Genomic DNA, 18062 nt, shown 5'->3' with positions numbered 1-18062 from the left:
GATGAGGAGTGGGGCTGGAGGAGAGTTATTCCTTTTTTTTTTTCCTTTCTTTCCTGGATGGGGTCTCCCTCTAGTGAGGCAGTAGTAGCTTGTCTAAGTCAGGGAGGAACAGCTTCTTCGGGAAAGGGGAGAGGGGCGTTCATCTCTAATGCAATGCCAGGAGCTTGACTCCCTGCTTGGATGACCACTTAACTGTGGAATTTCACCTAACGGGGAGAGTCTGAAGATAAAGCTCCTTCCTTTCCAGGCAACAACGCAACTGTCTAAATAAGATAAGACATACGCATGATATATAACTGTTTTTGATACAAACAGTCATTCTGTTATGTAAGTCTTTGGTATTAGAGCAGTAACCAAGAGAAGCAAAGCATTTGGAGCCTAGCTGGCAGCTTTTTTCATGCAATATTAGGCAGCAGTCAACTCTAACAGATGACAATAGTGGCTCCCCACACTTGGTGAGACCTACTTTGTGCAAACTGCTATTATCAGGATCTGCTGAATAAGCTTCCTACCGAAAATGACAAGATGAAGGTAGACAGAAGTAAATTTATTTTCCATTTCTGGATGTAACCAGATCAGAGAGTAATGGGTATACATTGTCTCCCCATTTATAATTAAAAAACATAGCAAAAAAAAAAAAAAAAGACATGGCCTGAGCTATGGTCATGTTCTATGTGGACCAAAACCGAGATCACAAAGAAAAATGCAGTGATCAGAACAAAAAGAGTTAGACTATTTATAGTGGCTTTTAGCATATTAACTTGTATCTACTAAATTAGAGCAATGATTAGAATATGATATTTCTCAATAGACATTTTTTAAAAATGTAATTTTTTTTATAGAACTGGAAGAAAACTTCAGAAAGCTACTGAAGTAAAAAGGAATATCTAATATCCTTTATTTAGTATCTACAAATAGCAATTTTTTCCTTTAATTTTGGTCAGGGTGTTAAAATCTTTATTGATAAAGTTTTTTTTGGTAATAGCCGGGTGCAGTGGCTCAAGCCTGTAATCCTAGCACTCTGGGAGGATGAGGTTGGTGGATTGCTTGAGCTCAGGAGTTCGAGACCAGCCTGAGCAAGAGTGAGACCCCTGTCTCTACTATAAATAGAAAGAAATTAGCCAAACAACTAAAAATAGAAAAAATTAGCCGGGCCCGGTGGCACATGCCTGTAGTACCTGGGAGGCTGAGGCAGGAGGATCGCTTGAGCCCAGGAGTTTGAGGTTGCTGTGAGCTAGGCTGACGCCACAGCACTCTAGCTCAGGCAAGACAGTGAGACTCTGTCTCAAAAAAAAAAAAAAAAAAAAGCCCTCTTGATTTCTTTACTATGTGAGCAGTAAGTTAAAGTTATAGGCCAATTCCATTGCCTTGGCTTCTTGGTTCCATGCACATATAAGGATCTTGCCCTTTTTCTGAAAGATTATGAAATGGTCAGAGCAGACAGAAGCATGCTTCATATTTTGGTTTCTGTTCTATTTTATTAAAATAATTGGACAGGGGAAAATGTGATATTTTTCTCCTGAACTCTCACCTTCCTCCTCCTTTGATACAGCTTAGTGATCTTTCGGTGCTTTTTATATATGTGAGGTAAAAAAAATGGGAGTGTTGCCCTGGATTCATATTACTGGATGAAGCTTCCTGTGTAGTCCTTTAGTCCCAACCCCTTCATGTCAACTCATGGTAGAGTGAATATTGTTCATGTGAGCCTTAGAGTGACTGGGCCTAAGTGAAGAGAAACCTGAGAGCTCACAAAGCTCACAAAGCCAATGTCCTGTTCACACTGGGTGTCATCTGGGGAAACACGGCCATGGATCAGTTAGTTTTTCCTTCTCCTTCTCTTGACTTTTAATTCCAAGTTTACAGGTGAGTCAATAAATCATCGTCATTTATTTAGAGTATATTTAAGGGGAGAAAATCTGCAAGTTTTGCCCTCAACTGAGCTGTAGACTATTTCATTCTTTGAAAGAACCAATTTAAAAGACACCAGATTTATATGTCACTTTTCTCCCAAATAGCACACACACACACAAAAGTTTCTTTTGTTCAGATTCACATTTTATCTTGGTCTTTTTTCGTAGTTTGACTTTTGTACTTCTGAGACATCTGAAAAGGTAAAGAGGACAGTGTTCCTAAAAAAAAAAAAAAAAGAAGGAGCAAAAGAAGCCTAGTTCATTTATCCTCTGCTATGCTGGCATCTGAAAGACAGGAAATCTCAGAAAGCAGGATTCCAATTCTTGTCGGGAACATTTAAAAAGGTTAGACATGTTTCTTAGAATCCAAAGTCATCTTTGAGTGTTTAATTTTTTTTTTTTTTTGAGACAAGGTCTTACTCTGTCGCCCTGGGTAGAGTGCTGTGGCATCATTGTAGCTCACTGTAGCCTCAAACTCCTGGGCTCAAGTCGTCCACGTGCCTCAACCTCCCCAGTAGCTGGGACTACAGGCACGTGCCCCCACGCCCGGATAATTTTTCTATTTTTGGTAGAGACAGGGTCTCGCTCTTGCTCAGGGTGGTCTCAAACTCCTGACCTCAAGCAATCCTCCCACCTCGGCCCCCTTAGAGTGCTAGAATTACAGGTGTGAGCCACTGTGCCGGGGCAAGTGTTTCATATTTTTATATGATAATTTTTCCAGCTCATGTTACATCTCTGGTGGGCCAACCTAAAGAAAACAATTTGAGTAAATAATAGTAAGTAAAGATGACTAGAGATAAGCAAGAGCAATGATACTGAGACCGTAATCATTTAAACTCAGGGGACTCAAAATGGCCCCATAGAATCATTACGGAAAACTCCATGACGTCAGCTTCATGACTCTATTTCCAATCATGGAAATATTATCCCTCCATTTTTTTTTTTTGCCTTTTTTTTTTAAAGCCTCGTCCTAGAAGAAATTATTCCTGTTTTACATATAGAAGGACTGAGGCTGAGGAAGGTGAAATTTGGGGTCAAAGTCAATGGGCTTTATTACAGGTGGTAGTTTGAGAACCTTGATTCGGGTTGTTCAAATTTAGTTTTGTTCTTCTACCATAGATGCGTTCTGTAAAGTGTATTTAATTTCAATTCTCTGACCATGGCCACCTGTCCCATCTGTATTCTTAGGTGTCACAGCTGTGCTATGATGGCATCCTACTAGGAATAGTGAAGAGAGCTCCGACATGCCAGTAAATGGGGAACCAGATCTTTCTAAACAGTGCTGGAAGGGTCTATAGAAAATCCCCTCTGTTCCCGTTGACTAAGTTCTTGCATTTATCATATATCATATGACAGTTTAAACGGCAGCTGAAAGCATCTGTGAGTTAATAAAAGCACTGATGGATGTTTGAAGTGTGGACCTAAGCATTTTCTTGGTTTAACATAAATGGAGTGGCTATTTGAACTATACCATTAATCTATATATTTTTTATTCTGATGTAGTATTTAGACACAGTGAGAAAATTCTTGGCAAAATTAGGAGATAGATCTGGCTGTAGTCAAAGTAAACTATAATTGGCACCTTTGTTAACTCATAACATACAGAGATTTCCAAGAATTGCTGTACAGTGCATATACATTTAAATTTAAGTCTTTCTTGGGCATCTTTGGTTCTGTCTGTTTTATTATGCACTGTGTTGTAGGCATGGTGAGAGATTAGGCCTGGAAGTTGCTTGTAATGTCATTTTATTTTTCTTGTTCTGTTTCTTAAAACTTCTATGTCGTCACCTCAAAAAGTTGAGATGACACATATATTGGAACCTGTCTTTAAAATGCTTGAAGCTGTGTCATTTTTTTTTTTTTACATGAAAGGATCAGTTGATAGCAATATACACTAATGAAGAGTGAAAAACTTTATAATAAAGAAGCTATTGGAGGCCAGGTGCGGTGGCTCGCCTGTAATCCTAGCACTCTGGGAGGCCGAGGCGGGTGGATCGCTTGAGCTCAGGAGTTCGAGACCAGCCTGAGCAAGAGCAAGACCCCCATCTCTACTATAAATAGAAAGAAATTAGCCAAACAACTCAAAATAGAAAAAATTAGCTGGGCATGGTGGCGCATGCCTGTGGTCCCAGCTACCCGGGAGGCTGAGGCAGGAGGATCTCTTGAGCCCAGGAGTTTGAGGTTGCTGTGAGCTGATGCCATGGCACTCTAGTCCAGGCAAGAGACTGAGACTCTGTCTAAAAAAAAAAAAAAAAAAGAAGAAGCTATTGGAGGTTTGGAATGGCTCATCTGGCAAAGGGTTTGGCTGTCGTCTGATTATTGTTCCGGGAGTTTCTTTCACAGTTGTCCCTTTGATGCTGATTAAGAACGGACAATTTACAAGACTCAGTGACCAAGGTGAAGATGGTATGGGGAGTTCAGTTGTTTAATAAATAGGAATTATTATCCTTATTTGATAAATGAGCAAACTGAGGCTGAGAACTTGCTGAAATCACACTAACTGTAATTGACCTGTGCACTTATGATTTATGTGCTGTTCTGTATGTTATACCAAAATTAGATTTTTATCAAGACAGAGAAAAGTCATCAGAAAATACTTGCTTGGCAAAATCAGTTACCTCCCCGTCAAAGAGATAAGAACAAATTCTTTTCTCCTTTACTCTTTCTAGCTGCCTGGAATACGGACATGATGCCTGGAGGCTTAGAAGCCATTTTGTAATCATGAGGATGAAAGCCACAAAGGACAACAGATCTGGACGGCAGAAGAAGCCATGACATCAGCCTGGGATAGCCTCCCTCCCTCCGGACAGGCTACATGAGAAAAATAAACCATTTCCCTTTTGGAGCCACTCTTACTTGAAGCTGAATGCCACCTCAACTGATGGTTTAAATAACCAATTCAAAACAATAAAATAAACCTCAATTAAGCTTTTTTTCACAAATGAGAGTAAAATTCAACCATATTAAGAAGGAATAAAAGAAACAAAAACTACTTACATAGTAGAGATTTTTTTTTTTTTTTAAACACATGAATCATGCAGTAGGGATAGAAAAGGGGGAGTGTTCTGGGAAACCTTGGTAATTAACAATGTTAACTGTCCTTCTAAAAAAGCAATTGGGATTGTTGCTTTGTTTTTAGCCAATCCATAAAGAGAAAACCCGGGCTGGAGGTGAGACTGGGACAGTAGGCATCTGGCACCTCAGTTTGGTGCCAATGGTTTAGAGAGAGCCCTCTACTGGCCAGCTGTGGAATGACAGGAGCTGCTATGTGGCGGTTGTGGAGAGACAGCAGGGAGAAATGAAACCGTGACCTCTAGACTGGGACCTCCAGCCAAAAGAGAAGGCTTGGCGTCACACGCTCGATTATTTATCTTACCATTTACAGATGCCCGCCACGTAGCGCAGCTGCAGTGGAAATCACTCACGGAGAACGCACGGTGAGCGCCCCAGGTGAGCTGTGCAACGGTGCAGCCCTGCGGGGTACGGACGCGCGGCGAGAGGACCCGCCGAGCAAAGGCAGCTCGAGGCGGTCCAGCCAGGACTCCTAAAGGCGTTTGAGTCTGGTGTAAAAGGAGGGGAGAAAGGTGGCTTGGTGTGAAAGACAGGAGCGGGCAGTCCGTGCAGGATCACTGCAGAGATCCGAAAGCAAGAGCAAGCCTGGGGTGCGCAGGTTCCCGGGCGGACGACCCAGGAAAAGAAGGGCGACGACAGCAGCCGCTCCCGGGAGATGTGGTGGAACGTTTTGAAGGCTGCACGGAGGAAATTAAAAACATGCTGTGGGGGGAGGTTAGGACACTTTGTTGCTGAGGAAGTTTGCGGGGAAGATACGAGGGAGGGTGACAGAGAAAGAGAGTTGCAGGAGGGGTGAGCCACCTGGGGGGTTTCTGTTTCCCCCTTATCGCCAAGCTGATCCTTCTCCTTCCCAAGCTTCACTCATCTGCCTCAAATCCCCAATTGTCAGAGTCCCCGAGAGTCCTCGGCCCGCCCACCGTCAGCCGTGATAGTCCAAATTGGGCCGAATGACCCCTTCAGTTGTCAGCTGAACTTCTTCCCACCAGTGTGTCATTGTCACTCAGACTTGAACAATTTTCCCTCCGAATCTCTCCAGTCCGATCACGACCAGACTCATAACCTAACTCATCCTTGAATCTCCCTCATTCCCTCATTCCCTCCTCTCCCGATCGATGCTCAGTCTTGAAGTCCTTTCAATCTGTACCTCACCGTCTCTCCAGAAAAACTTGTAAGTGACCCACGCAAAGAGTCTGGGAATCTGTGATCTGAGTCTGTCATCCACCTGAGGAGGTAAGTTCCGGGCTAAGACTCCACCTCCCACTTGGTGAGACGGAGACCCGGTCAGTGGCTGGAGTGGGGATCCGGCCCCAGCCCGGGCAGGACTCCTGGGGCCAGGGGGCCGCGGGACCCCCTGGCTGAGACTTCCGTGGAGGTGAGACATCGCGAGCGAGGTCAAGGATGGGGTTGGGAGCCAGAGGCCCGGGCTGAACGCAGCTCACGTCTCCCATCCCCGACCCCGGTTCTGTCACCTTCCAACTCCTTCTCCAAATGACCCTGAGGTAAATACATGACCAGTGGTCAAACGAGAAGCTTCTCGAGAGCTCGGTCAGTGGGACCCAGACAGGTGTGACGCTCAGTCATCAACTCAAGTCACTGCGGCCACGCACTGGGTCCCCGTGCTTCCCTGACATGGGACATCTGAGACCCACGGGGCAGGTTGTGGGGAGAGGGAACGAGGTGGCGATCTCCCTGGAGGCCCTGGTGAACTGAGGCTCCAGTAAGAACCCCGCCTTCCACCTCCGACCACCTGGTCCCAATCTCACCGCCATCCCCCGGCTTAACAGCCTCTCCCAGGTCCCGCTACTAAGTCTGGCCGGTCCCGCCCCCACAGGAGGAGGAGTTTGATCTCGACGTCCCGAGGACTTAGGACGCCTGCAGTTCATGAAGTTGCGCAAACACCACTCGCTGGTGGACAACTGGTTCTGCGACCGCAACACGGTGCAGCGACCCAGAGCCTGCGCGGAGGCGGCCTTCCCGTGCTACCGCTGGGTGCGCGGCGACAGCGTCCTGAGCCTGCCCGAGGGCACCGGTGGGCGGGCAGCGTCGCGGGAGGGGGCAGAAGGACTTGGGAGCTGCTGGGGGACGGGGGTGGTGGGGGGAAGGGAGAGGAAGGTCGGAGGGGACTGGAGAAGGGTGAGCACAGGGCAGGTCACGTTTGTAGGTTGGTAGAACGCAGGACGCATGAAAGGGAACAGAAAGTGCTGAAGTCCGGAAGTTACACCTGGAATAAGAGAGGCCGACAGTGAGGCGGTGAGAGGGAAAAAGCCATCTCATCCCAGAGGTCCCGGCTTCCAAGAAGGTGAGGGCAGAGAGTGGCAGTTGCAGCGATGAAGGAAAACAGAGAAACAAGTAGAAGGAAGATCTCTATGGGACCCAGACCAAGTTGGGGTGGGATCAGGTGAGGGGACCCCATGGAATAGGAGACAGGTGAACGAAATGGATGAACCATAATACTTGGGAGCTCGTTTGGCTGGAAGAGAGGGAGTTCACTGACAGTGGAGGATGGGGGTGTTCGAGGACAGCTAGTCCCTTAGCTAATTAGTAAGAGCAATATTGACGGCAAGGGCTGGCAAGAATGGACGCAAAATATGTGCCTTCGAGGGGCCAGTGGATATAAGTATAGGTGAGACTAGGGGCAGTCAAGTTAACAAATATAAATGATACGATGCTGAGGCCAGGTGAGATGGAGCCAGGTAAGGGTAGCAACAGGGAATTATTTGTTCTCTAGGACACGTGAGATGCAGGTTGAGGGTCCCACAGGTAGAATTTCTTAGGCAACAGATGGGTGTGTAGGTAGGGAAGGTCAGAGGATGTGATTGTACCTAACATGAAATATGCCATTTGGAGGACACGTGAAGGTGTGGACAGGCGAAGACCAGAACAGGTGCGATTAATAAAAGTAACATGTGATAATGTAGGACAGGTGTGGCCTTGGTGGGCGATTAAAGAGAAAATGCATAGATAATGAAGAATAGGGACAGGTAGGGAAATTTGAGTTAAGGGTTAGGAAAGGGTGGCTAACATGGAATTTTTGCCTTGGGAAAAATATGAGGGCTGAGACTGGTGAAGTCAAGAAAGCAGGGGTGGGCCGGGCGCGGTGGCTCACGCCTGTAATCCTAGCACTCTGGGAGGCCGAGGCGGGTGGATCGCTCAAGGTCAGGAGTTCGAGACCAGCCTGAGCAAAGAGCGAGACCCCGTCTCTACTAAAAATAGAAAGAAATTATATGGACAACTAAAACTATATATAGAAAAATTAGCCGGGCATAGTGGCACATGCCTGTAGTCCCAGCTACTTGGGAGGCTGAGACAGTAGGATCGCTTAAGCCCAGGAGTCTGAGGTTGCTGTGAGCTAAGCTGACGCCACGGCACTCAGTCTAGCCTGGGCAACAAAGTGAGACTCTGTCTCAAAAAAAAAAAAAAAAAAAAAAAAAAAAAAGAAAGCAGGGGTGGGGGGAAGGTTGAATAAATGAAAAGGGAATTCATGAAAAGAGAGAAAAATGTCGTATATAGACACAATGGAATACTATTCAGCCATTAAAAACAAAGAAATCCTGTCACTTGCAACGCCATAGATGGGACTCCTTCATTTTCACTTTGGCCAAGTTGATTCCTGTGTGTCTTGCAGATGTCCTATTTGCTATGAATCCTCCTGGTGTTTGATGTCCATCTTGTATCTGGATGTCTGAATCTCTGGTGACACCAGGGAAGTTTTCCTCAATAATTTCCTCAAATAGGTTTTCCATGCTTTTAGCTCTTTCTTCTTCTCCCTCAGGGATGCCATAATTCGTATGTTATTTCACTGTGCACAACCCCATGTTTCTCTAAGTGATTGCTCAGTTTTCCTTATTCTCTTCCCTGCCTCTTTGAATGACTGGGTTAACTGGAGAGCCTTGTCTTCAAGTTCCGACACTATTTCCTCTTTTTCGGCGAGTCTGTTGAAGCTTTCTGCTGTTTTTTGAAATTCCCTAAATGATGCTTTAATTTCTTTAAGTTCTGTTATGGCCTTTCTTATGTTGTCTAGCTCTTTAGCGACTTTTTCTTTGATTTCCTGAAATATGTTTTTGGCTTCTTTTTATGGGTTTTCAATTTTCTCTTCAATTCCACTCATCTTATTTGCCATTCTTATTCTGAATTTCATTTCTTTCATTTCAGCAATTTTCATGTGGTTAAAGTCAACTACTGTAGCTCCATTGTGATTTCTTAGGGGTATTGAATAGTTTTATTTTTTCATGTTGCCAGGGTTCTATTGCTTGTTTCTTCTCATCTGAATTTCTTGGCTCAGGGCTGATAGGTTTGCATGGCACCTGATCTCCTTTGCTGGGAACTCTCCTGCTTAAGTAGAAGGAGGAGAGGTCCCTAGATGGTGCTTTTCCCCTTATTCTGAAATGTTGGTGTAGCAGGGGAGGGGCCTGTGCACTAAAAGCCTGTAGTGCAGCTGTTGTTTTGTCCTATTCACCTGGAATTGCCACAGTTCAAGCTGGTGCTGGATGATCTTTGTGCATGGTGGTGGGTTGTTTCCCAGATAGTTGTAGGAAGTTCAAGTTGGGGGCTTAGTGAGACCCTCTGCATGGAGGCTGGTGTTGGGATTGCCCAGGGTCTCTGCACACAGGTGACAGTGGCAGCTGGGTGAGGCTATCTAGGCAGCGGTGGTGGGTGCTTGGGCTGTGGATATTTTCTTAAACGAGGCCCAAGTATAACGATGGATTGAGGCTGGGGGTCCCTGGTGGAGTGTTCGACATTGGGGCAGTTCTTCTGTCTCAGCAGCAGTGGTGGAGACTCAGGGATGTGGTCTTGGGGGTCCATGTGCAGCACTGGAAGCCCGGGGGAGATATCCCCGGCCTGGTGGGAGCCCTGGGACCTCAGGTGCAGAGCTTCTGGCACGAGAGTCTCAGAGATAGAACTGGGGCCCATGAAAGCAGGACTGTACAGGTGGTGGGCTGTTCTGAACTTGGGTGCAGAGGCAGGTCCGTGTAGGCAGCAGACTGTTTCACCGGCTAGAGGGCCATGGATGCCAAGGAGCATGGGCAGAGGTTGTTTCCAGTGTCCCAGGAACTATGGGGTTCTCCTCACCCCCCAGGTGCTGCTGAGGCAGTTGCCCAAAGCTTCCCCAGTCAAGCCTGTAGCGCCCAAGGCACCTCCTCTGCTCAGATCCCATGATGCTGGAGGGGAGAGGCGCTTGGCTCTCAGTCACAGGGTATGGCTAAGGGCAGCATCTGCTCAGTCTGCTCCTTCCTTAGCCCAGTGGCGGCGAGGTAAAGGCTACTGCTGCAAAGCTGAGTTCCATGCAGACCTGGTGCTGTGCACCTGAGAGCTCAGGAGGGCATCAGCTGCAGAAACCTGGGATCAGCAGCCACTGGGTCCTTGCTACACCTGTCCTTCAGTGCAATGATTTTATACAGACTCCCTGGTCAGTCTAGACAGAGTGGCTGTGGCAGTGGAGGGAGCCCTTTCACAACTTGGCCACAGTGCCTACAGGATAAGCAGAGCACCCCAGCACTCTATCTCCCTAATCTTCCCTGCATGTAGATGCCTCCCCACAGATCCCTTCAATCTTGTCAAATGAATCACCCTGTCACCTTTTCCTTCACTCTAAGTGTGCCATGTTGTTTCTCTGGGGTTTCACACTGTTCTTTCCCAGAAGAGCTATCCAAAGGTAGGCATGTGTGTGCAATTTATGATATTTTTTTTTGAGAGTGGTGTGTTTGTGGGCTGCTTCTAGTCCACCATCTTCCAAGAATCCCACACCATATTTTCTTTATCCAGTCATCCCCATCGATGGGAACTTAGGTTGATTCCAAATCTTTGCTATTGTGAATAGTGCTGTGATGAACATATGAATATAGGTATCCCTTTGACGTAACGATTTCTTTTCCTTTGGGTAGATACCCAGTAGTGGGATTGCTGGGTCAAATGGTAGGTCTGTTTTTAGTTCTTTGAGAACTATCCATACTGTTTTCCATAGAGATTGTACTAATTTACACTCCTACTAACAACATTCCTTTTTCTCTGCATCCTAACCAACATCTGTTATTTTTTGACTTCTTAGTAATAGCCATTCTGACTGGTGTGAGATGATATCTCACTATATGGTTCTTTGTTTATGTTTTTTGTTGTTGAGTTGTTTGAGTTCCTAGCAAATTCTGGATATCAATACCCTATCAGATGCATAGTTTGCAAGTATTTTCTCCCATTCTGCAGATTGTCTGATTACTCTGTTGATCATTTCTTTTGCTGTGCAGAAGCTTTTTAATTTAATTCAGTCTCATTTATCTATTTTTAGTTTTGCTGCTTGTGCTTTTGAGATCTTAGTCATGAATTCTTTGCCTAGACCAGTGTCCAGAAGAGTTTTACCTAGTTTTTTCCTAGTATTTTAATGGTTTCAGATCTTATATTTAAGTCTTTAATCCATCTTGAGTTGATTTTTGTATATGGTGAGAGTGAGGGGTCAAGTTTCATTTTTATGCCTGTAGCAATACATTTTTCCCAGCACCATTTATTGAAAAGGAAGTCCTTTCCCCAATGTGTGTCCTTGTTGACATTGTCAAAGATTAGTTGGCTGTGGATATATGGCTTTATTGCTGGGTTCTATATTCTGTTCTGTTGATCTACATGTCTATTTTTATATGCAGTACAATGCTGTTTTGGTTACAATAGCCTAGTAGCATAATTTGAGGTCAAGTAATGTGATGGCTTCAGCTTTGTTCCTTTTGCTTAACATTGCTTTGTCTATTTAGGTTCTTTTTTGGTTCCATATGAATTTTAGGATTGCTTTTTACAATTCTGTGAAGAATGACATTGGTTTTTGATAGGGATTGGATTTATCTGTAGATTGCTTTGGGTAGTATGGTCATTTTAATGATATTAATTCACTCCAAAACATGAGCATAGGATGTTTTTGCATTTGTTTGTGTCATTTACAATTTTTTTCTTAGTGTCCTGTAGTTTTCCTTGTAGAGATCTTTTACCTTCTTGGTTAAATATATTCCTAGGTATTTTTTTGTAGTTATCGTAAATGAGATGAGTTTCTTGATTTGGTTCTCAGCTTGATTGTTATAATGCTACTAATTTTTGTACCTTGATTTTGTATCCTGAAACTTTGCTGAATTCATTTATCAAATCTAAGAGTTTGGTGGGGGACTTTCAGAGTTTTCTAGGTATAAGATCGTATCATCAGTGAAGAGAGATAATTTGACTTCCTCTTTTCCAGTTTGTATACCTTTTATTTCTTTTTCTTGCCCGAATGCTCCAGCTGGGACTTCCAGCATTATGTTGAATAGGAATGGTGAGTGGACATCCTTGTCTTGTTCCAGTTCTTAGGGAGATTGCTTTCAACGTTTCCCTGTTTAGTATGATGTTGGCTGTGGGTTTGTTACAATATGGCCTTTATTATTTTGTGGTGTGTTCCTCCTATGTCTAGTTTGTTGAGAGTTTTTATCATGAAGGGATGCCAAATTTTGTCAATTGCTTTTTCTGCATCTATTGAGGTGATCATATCATTTTTGTTTTTATTTCTGTTTATGTGATGAATCACATTTATTGATTTGCCTATTTTGAATGATGCTTTCATTCCTGGATTAAAATCTACTTGATCATGGTGTATTATCTTTTTGATGTGCTATTGGATTCTGTTTCCTAGTATTTTGTTGAGGATTTTTGCACCTATGTTCATCAGGCATATTGGTTTGTGGTTTTTTTTTTTTTTTTTTTTTGTTGTATCCTTGACTTGCTTTTGTATCAGGGTGATACTGGCTTCCTAGAATGAGTTAGGTAGGATTCCTTCCTTCCTTGATTTCTTGGAAAAGTTTCAGTAGAACTGGTGCCAGTTCTTTTGGTAAGTTTGGTAGAATTCAACTGTGAATCTGTCTGGTCCTGTATTTTTTGTGTTGGGAGATATTTTAGTACTGATTCAATGTCATTACTTGTCCAGGATTTCTATTTTTTCCTGATTCAATCTTGGGAGTTTGTATGTTTCCAGGAATTTATACATATCCTCCAGATTTTTCTGGCTTATAAAGGTAAAATTGTTCATAGTAGTCTATGCTGATATTTTGTATTTCTGTGGCATCAATTTTAATGTCTCCTTTTTCATTCGTGATTATGTTTAATTGGAACTTCTCTTTCATTTTTTGGTTAGTCTACCTTAGGCTTATCAATTTTACTTATTTTTTCAAAGAAACAACTTCTCATTTTATTGATTCTTTTTATTTGTTTGTTTTGTTTCAATTTCTTTCAGTTTTGCTCTTGTCTTTGTCATTTTTGCTCTGCTATGTTTGGGTTTGCTTTGTTTTTGTTTTTAGTTCCTTGAGTTGTGATGTTAGGTTGTTAATTTGTAATTTTTCGATTTTTTTAATGTAGACATTTAATACTATAAACTTTCCTCTTAGCACTGCTTTTGTTGTATCCCAGAGGTTTTGTTATATTCTAGCTCTATTTCCATTAGTTTCAAAAAATGTTTTAATATCCATCTTAATTTTATCATTGACCCAAAGATTGTTCAGGAGTGTGTTATTTAATTTCCATGTATTTGTATAGTTTGAGAGTTCCTCTTCATATTTATTTCTAGTTTTATTGCACTGTGGTCTGAAAAGATACTTGATAGGATTTTGATTTTTAAAAATTTATTGAGACTTGTTTTGTGGCCTAACATACGGTCTATCTTCGAGAATGTTCAATGTGTTGATGAGAAGAAGGTATACTCTATGGTTGTTGGATGGAATGTTATGTAAATATCCACTAGGGCCATTTGGCCTGAAGTCCAATTTAAGTCCCATGTTTCTTTGTTTATTTTCTGTCTCAGTGATCTATCTAGTGCTATGAGTAGGGTGTTGAAGTCCCCCACTATTATTGTATTGCTGTGTATCTCTTTTTTTAGGTCTAGTAATATTTGCTTTGTGAATCTAGGTGCTCTGTTGTTGGGTACACATACGCAATTATACACCTATACAATTCTATATATAATTGTTATACCCTCTTCTTGAATTAATTCCTTTATTATTATATAAGCACCTTCGTTGTCTTTTTTTACCCTTTTTGATTTGAAGTCTGTTTTATCTGATATACATATAGTTATTCCTGCTGGCTTTTGGTTTCCATTTGCATGAAATATCTTTTCCTAGCCCTTTACCTTTAGTTCATAAGTATCCTTATAAGCAGCATATACTTAGTTCATGTTTTTTATCCATTCTGCCAATCTATATCTTTTATTTTTTAAATATAAAATACACAAACTTTATTTCTCAATATTAGGTCCATCAAGGTCAAGAAACTTTTGTAGGCAATGATACCAGCCATTTAGTCCATCCCTAAAGAAGGGTCCTTGGAATTTAACCATGTCAATGCAGTCTTTTTTACATTATTAATTAAAGAAAAAATGGGTGCCCTTTGCAGATTTTTTAAGATTAGGAAACAAAAAGAAGTCAGAAGTAGTAAAATCAGGACTGTAAGGTGGATGCCTAATGATTTCCCATGGAAACTCTCACAAAAGTGCCCTATCTGATGAGAGGAAATGAGCAGGAGCATTGTTGTAGTGGAGAAGAACTCTTTAGTGAAGCTTTCCTGGGCATTTTTCTGCTAAAGCTTTGCCTCCTTTCTCAAAACACTTTCGTAATAAGATGTTGTTATTTTTTGGTACACCAGCAAGTCAACAAGCCCTGAGCATCCCAAAAAACTGTTGTCATGACCTTTGCTCTTGACAGGTCTGCTTTTGCTTTTACTGGACCATGCCCACTTATTGGTAGCCATTGGTTTGATTATGCTTTGTCTTTAGGATTATACTGGTAAAGCCATGTTCATCTCCTGTTACAATTCTTTGAAGAAATGATTCACAATCTTGATCCCACTTGTTTAAAATTTCCATTGAAAGCTCTGTTCTTGTCTGGAGCTGATCTAGGTGCAACAATTTTGGCATCCATTGAGTGGAAAGTTTGCTCAACTTTACTTTTTCAATCAGAATTGTGTAAGCTGAACCAGTTGAGATGTCTATGGTGTTCAATATTTCTTCTGTTAATTGTTGGTCCTCTTCAATTAGGGCATAAACAAGATAATTTTTTCCCTCACAGATTGAAGTGGATGGTCTGCTGCTGCAGGCTTCATCTTTTACACTGTCTTGTCCCTTCTTAAAACGAGTTATCCATTTGTAAACTAGTGGTGACAGTTTCCTCAGCATTTGTTTATTTGGGAAAGACTTTATTTCTTCTTCATTTTTAAAGCTTATTTTGGCAGGATATAAAATTCACGGTTGACAGTTTTTTCTTTAAGAACTCTGAAGATATCAAAAGCAAATAACTTTTATGAAAAAAAAAAAAAAAGAACTCTGAAAATAGGACCCCAATCTCTTCTGGCTTGTAAGGTTTTTGCTGAGACATCCACTCAGTCTGATGGGGTTTCTTTATAGGTGACTATAAGAGAATGAACAAAGCCTTCAAGAAGTATGAGACCACAGAAAGCATCTGAACTTATGAATCATGAGTATTCTCAAGGGAAAAGAAAAAGCAAAAAGTTTGGAAAACCTAGTTAAGGAAATAATTGATGAAAATTTCCCTAGTCTTGCAAGAGATTTAGACATTCAGAGACAAGGGGCTCAGCAAACACCAGGGAAATACATTGTCAGAAGGACTTCACTGTGATATAGTCATAAAACCATCTAAAGTTAACATGAAGGAGGCCAGGCGCGGTGGCTCATGCCTGTAATCCTAGTACTCTGGGAGGCCGAGGTGGGTGGATCGCTCGAGGTTAGGAGTTCAAGACCAGCCTGAGCAAGAGTGAGACCCTGTCTGTACTAAAAAAATAGAAAGAAATTATCTGGCCAACTAAAAATATATATATAGAAAAAATTAGCCTGTAGTCCCAGCTCCTTGGGAGGCTGAGGCAGGAGGATCACTTCAGCCCAGGAGTTTCAGGTTGCAGTGAGCTATGATGATGCCACTGTACTCTAGCCCTGGTGACAGAAAAAGACTCTGTTTCAAAAAAAGATCTTTTCCTGCCCTCATGTAACAGAGGGAATGGCCTGAAAAACTTCCCCCCACTCTTTTGGGAACTGCAGCCTGGCCTGCATCCCTGAGGCAGGTTAAGTCTTTTGTTAAAATCCCAGGTGGCATGCCAGCCTCCCAGGTGGGCAGCTGGCGGAGTTCAAAGGCTTTGTTTTTGGCAGAGATGGGATGATTAGAATAGTTAACCACAGTAATTGCCTGAAGCTGAGAACCCTCCCTTTAAAAGCTCTGTATTTCTGCCTATGTTCAGGAAATTTGGGGTCTTGAGAAGGTCTACCAAATTTCCTCCTTTGTCAACAAAGTAAACTTTTTTCCTTCCTCCTCAAACTGCTTGTCCTTGTGGCTGCGTTTTTGGTAACACTCATTTTACCAGCCCAAGGCAGGACTCTAATCTGCTTGTGGGTCATAAGACCCCCATTCTAGACATACCCTGCCCCATACCCTGGAAGAAGGAAAGCTGCACTGCCAGGCCAGGAAGAATCTATGGACAGGCCTTGCTGGGTTTCCCCAGTCTATTAGTATTAGATCACACCCTTTCTGTCCAATCTCATTTCTTACATGGTTGTCAATCATGCCTACCCAATGAAGTCTCCATATAAGTCTCCATAAAGACAAGGTTCGGGGAGCTTCTGGATAGCTGAACAAATAGAGGCCTACAGGGAGCTGAACAAGAACTCATCCTCATGCAGGGAGGGTGGCGCACCCCAACTCCACCAGGACAGATGCTCCTGTGTTCAGGATTCCAGACTTCACCCTAGGTGTCTCTTCATCTGGCTGTTTATTGGTGTCATTTAAAATATCCTTTGTATTCATTCAGGAAATGTGTTTCCCTGAGTCCTGTGAGCTGCTCTAGCAAAGTAACCAAAATTAGCCTAAAATTACCAAGAACTAATGAGAACGGAAAAAACAAAGTATCAAAAAAATGGTGGCTAGTGAAAACTATAACAACACACAATATTTGGCTCTGAGATTACTAGCAGTGGAGGCAAAGATGAATACATGATGGCTTTAAATATCTCTCACTGTTGAGTCACAGAAAGCATATGTGTACATTAGTACAAGAATTTTTCATCCTAGCCCTGAGTTTTAAGGGGAGTTTGTTAAGGTCTTTGAGTTAATTCAATGAATGGCACCATCTAAGGCTGTTTAGTGAAAAATGCAGAGGTCATCCACAGAGGGCTGGTTTCTGATTTAGCCTTTGAGGCTGTTGGGCCTCGGGAACTGACACCCCAAAATATTGCATTTTGACATGCTGAACTGGAGCCTCAAGGTCTCTAAGACCTCACCTCCCCCACGGCCTCTCCCAAAGAAGTTGAAGTTTCCCTTTCTGCCTAAGATCTAGATCCCCCAAAGGAACAACAGTCTTTTACTCTCCCTCCTGGTAAGACTAGGACTGTAACCACACCTGTCCAGACTCCTTTTTAAGATAACATCCCACCCTCTCAGACTCATTCAAATTCCAAAGAGAACTCCTTACATGTTAATTCTGTTCCCCATCCAGTCATTCTCCCTTAGTAATTATTTCCTGCCCCTGAATGGGTTCCTTTTCTTCCCCCTCCATAACCTGTTCTGCCAGGATCCAAGCCCCCATCCTTTCTGTCACCTCAAGATGGCATATAAGGTCTGTACCTCATTGGGGGGTTGGGTCTTCATTCTGAAGGTTCTCCTTGTATACACGTTAAAATAGATTTGTATGCTTTTTGTCCTGTTAATCAATCTGCCTGCCTTCGGTGATTTTCAGCAAACCTCCTGGGTCCCCACAAGACAAAGCCCAAGCCTAACATTAGGAGTGTAGCTCTCATAAACCTCCTCGGAGGGAATGAGGGGAGGATAGAGAGAGATGATCCAGATTCACAGCCTGGTATTAACTGCCTTTATCATCTCCACTTCTATTGCCACTCTTGAGGTCCAAGTCCCTATAGCATTGTCTGGTTCACTGCACAGCCTAACTTCATTGCTTGTTTCTGGTCTCTTCCAGAAACTAGAAACAAACCATCCTTCACACTGCTTCCAAGAGATTGCAATTTTATTCCTCTGATTAAAAATGTTTCCGTGATTTGCAAAGTCTTACAGTATGAAGTGTAAATTTACT

The 18062-nt window shown here is 42.8% G+C and overlaps 1 protein-coding gene across 3 annotated transcripts in view; it reads left to right on the top strand.

Moving 5' to 3' along the window:
* Nucleotides 1-6916: 6916 nt before the first annotated feature.
* The window catches only part of LOC138391913 (putative ATP-dependent DNA helicase DDX11-like protein 8), a 47875-nt gene continuing 36729 nt past the window's right edge, over nt 6917-18062 (top strand). For all 3 annotated transcript variants that reach the window (XM_069482053.1, XM_069482052.1, XM_069482054.1), the window contains exon 1: nt 6917-7011. The gene's annotated coding sequence lies outside the window, so the exon portion shown is untranslated. The remainder of the gene's footprint in view (nt 7012-18062) is intronic.

This window comes from Eulemur rufifrons, chromosome 9, assembly GCF_041146395.1.
Source record: "Eulemur rufifrons isolate Redbay chromosome 9, OSU_ERuf_1, whole genome shotgun sequence".
NCBI classification, from domain to species: domain Eukaryota; kingdom Metazoa; phylum Chordata; class Mammalia; order Primates; family Lemuridae; genus Eulemur; species Eulemur rufifrons.
Note: the sequence above shows the minus strand (reverse complement) of the source record. Positions and strands in the feature narration are given on the sequence as shown.